The following is a 3,021-nucleotide window of genomic DNA, read 5'->3' as shown; positions in this document are numbered from 1 at the left end:
TGTTACTTCCCTGGTAGATATTTCCTTGGTAGATTGTTCAAAAGTGCATTGAGGACATGAAATGGGATGAGAATGAGGATTCATCGTATTTGCTTCAACTTGAAAAGCACCACACTGAGATTGGGGTAGATACTTAGCTCGATAGTATGGTGACAAATACTCATCACAAAGCTTTTCTTTCATATCTTCCCACACATTGATGGCAGGTTCATAATCCACATAACGGAAATATTCAAGCTTCTCCCAAAACCTTTGTGCGTGACCTCTTAACTTCAACTTGACATACCTAACCTTTTTATTATTTGCCCAATTTGCTTGCTCAAAGAATTGCTCCATCCCATTTATCCAGTTGACAAAATCTCGTGGATAAGTATCATCACCATCAAAATAAGGTGTGTCACATGTTACCATAGCTCACCTTGTCAGTGGTTAACTTACTGCACTTGACAGTCACGGGCTTGGCTCCTCAATTGAGTGGGTTCAAAACTGAAAAGAAAAATCTCTGCAATGAGAGTCTTTTGACGGGTAGCACAATTATAGGACAGCAATTTTTTTTTTTTTGGGTATGTGATTTTTTTTTTTTTTTTCTTGCGGTAATTCTTCAACAGATCGGTGTTTTCTTTGATACCAAATATGACGCAGGACAACCAGAACGAAAACTAAACAATAGAAAAATAAAGGGATATGACCTAGAAGTCAGCACTTAGGCTTTGCTTGGAGTCAGCACCAAGCGGGGAAACCACTAGGAGTCAACACCTAGGGTAGACCTGGAGTCAGCACCAGACCAAAGAAAGACCAAACGGCCATTGTTTTCATTCATCAAAATATCAACTATCTCCTCAAGGAGTACAATAAGTTGCTTATAAAGGATTGCTAAACCCTAGTTCTAATTGGCTAGGAAATCCTAATTGTCTTATTACAAAAATAACCTTACTTCTAAATTAAAATACTAAAGGCCCAATAACTAAAAGCCCAATAAACTAATAGGACCTAAAACATAAAAATACAATGGGCTTGCAAACATAAATAATACTAAATAATAATCTTCTTGTGTCTCCCTCATCAGGTCTACTGTGTGTCATATTAGGCTTCAGAGGAATGCTAGTATTCATCAAGGAAGACTACCTTCTGAAGAGGCTATGGTCAAAATGATCATGTGGGAAGTGAAGATCAGAGTTGAATGTAACAGTTACTACAATTCTGTTAAAAAAATGAGAATATGTTGTCTTTTTTTTTTTTTGGGGGTTGGGGGGGTGCGGGGGGCGCTTATTTCGTGTTCTTCAAAATAGTAGCAGTTAATGGTCCTTTTCTCCTTGAACTACTAGATTCGGAAATTTCATTTCGTAATGTTTATGGTGCAATGCAGGCTGTTTCTGTTCGTACATCTGGTTTTTTTTTTTTTTTAAATGAATTGCTCATTCATCCAAAACAGAAGATTGCTTTATTTATTTATTTATTTTTATTTATCTAGGCTGTATCTGCAGCATTTGTTATTTCTGAAACGGCACATTTAAGGATGAATGAGTTGTTGGTCATTGGTTTTAAACTTGGTGTACACAAAAGGAATCAGCATGATATGTTGAAGAAGGAAAAGATGGATCGGATTTTCAAATATAAATGCTGCATTGCTTTTCTCCTGGGTTGCAAGACCAACAAATATGATGGCGTCCTCAAGAATGCCCAAAATCAGCTAGAAATATTGGGTTTATTTATTCAAGATCTTGAAGGAGGACAAGAATACTTGTTTAGGCATTTGATGGAAACAAGATTCTCCATTCTCCAATATCCTCAACCACAAGTCCTCCAATTTATGCAGGCTGTACTTTCCTAATTTTTGTTGTAATTCTCTATATTCAAATAATATATTTGTGTCTTTAAATAAAATAAAAAAAATGCAATCTCTTGCCATATTTCTTTTTCATTTGCCAAGAGATTGCACCTTTTTTAGATGGTACAAAATCTAATGCTTTGTATGTTATAGTATCTTCTAATTGCCACAAATTTGATGCAATTAGATGGTACTTGCAGCTTTTACAGGACAGTTTCGTATTGCTAGAGGCACTTTCTTTGTTATATGTCTCAAGATTGCTTGGTGATCATCTAGAGTAAGCTTAGTCTGGTTGTGATTGGAAGTAAATATAGGCTAATTTGGATTAATGAGAAAACAATGTAATATTCTTGTGCAGGTGCATGGAACTGTATGAGGTAGAAATGCCCCAAGGTTGAATGGTGAAGATCATCTGGTTTCCCAAAGCAATTCCAAAGCATGGCTTTATAGGCTGGCTAAGGGTTCACAACAGACTGTCCACAAAAGACAGAATCTTGATGCCTATTTTGTAATTCTTCTATCTCAATGAGGATGAGGTGAACCATAATGAGCTGGGTGTCAAATAAAATCCAAAGTTCCTTTGGCCTGAGATTATGCTGTATGATGAGAAATCCATTGTGTCTAGACTGGCATTGGGGTCTACTGTGTGACATATTTGGCTTCAGAGGAATGCTAGTATTCATCAAGGAAGACTACCTTCTGAAGAGGCTATGGTCAAAATGATCAGGTGGGAAGTGAAGATCAGAGTTGAATGTAACCGTTGCAATTCTATTCAAAACAGGAGAATATGCTGCCTTTGGGGGTGGGTATTTTGTGTTCATCAAAATAGTAGCAGTTAATGGTCATTTTCTCCTTGAATTAATAGATTTGGAAATTTAATTTTGTAATGCTTATGGTGCAATGCAGACTGTTTCTGTATTGGTGTTGTATTGTTTGGTTGTATTTTGAACTGATTGTACATCTGTTTTTTTTTTTTTTTTTTTTTTTTTTTAATGAATTGCTCATTCATCCAAATAGAAGATTGCTTTTTTTTTTTTTTTTTTTTTTTTCATGGTTGTATCTACTCTGCAGTTTTTGTTATTTCTGAATGGCACATTTATGGATGAGTTGTTGGTCATTGGTTTCAAACTAGGTGTACCTGAAAGGAGTCAGCATGATATGGTGAAGAAGGAAAAGATGGATCGGATTTTCAA

The 3,021-nt window shown here is 35.9% G+C and overlaps 1 long non-coding RNA gene across 2 annotated transcripts; it reads left to right on the top strand.

Moving 5' to 3' along the window:
• Positions 1-6: 6 nt before the first annotated feature.
• Positions 7-2,686, top strand: LOC111988905 (uncharacterized). Of its 2 annotated transcripts, XR_002880486.2 has the most exons (3): positions 7-1,839; positions 1,982-2,105; positions 2,187-2,686. It is a non-coding gene; the product is annotated as an uncharacterized LOC111988905 (long non-coding RNA). The 2 variants fall into 2 exon arrangements; XR_010624389.1 differs by having other exon boundaries at positions 7-2,105.
• The last annotated feature ends 335 nt before the right edge of the window (positions 2,687-3,021 follow it).

This window comes from Quercus suber, unplaced genomic scaffold, assembly GCF_002906115.3.
Source record: "Quercus suber isolate HL8 unplaced genomic scaffold, Cork oak 2.0 scaffold_437, whole genome shotgun sequence".
Classification (NCBI taxonomy): Eukaryota; Viridiplantae; Streptophyta; class Magnoliopsida; order Fagales; family Fagaceae; genus Quercus; species Quercus suber.
Note: the sequence above shows the minus strand (reverse complement) of the source record. Positions and strands in the feature narration are given on the sequence as shown.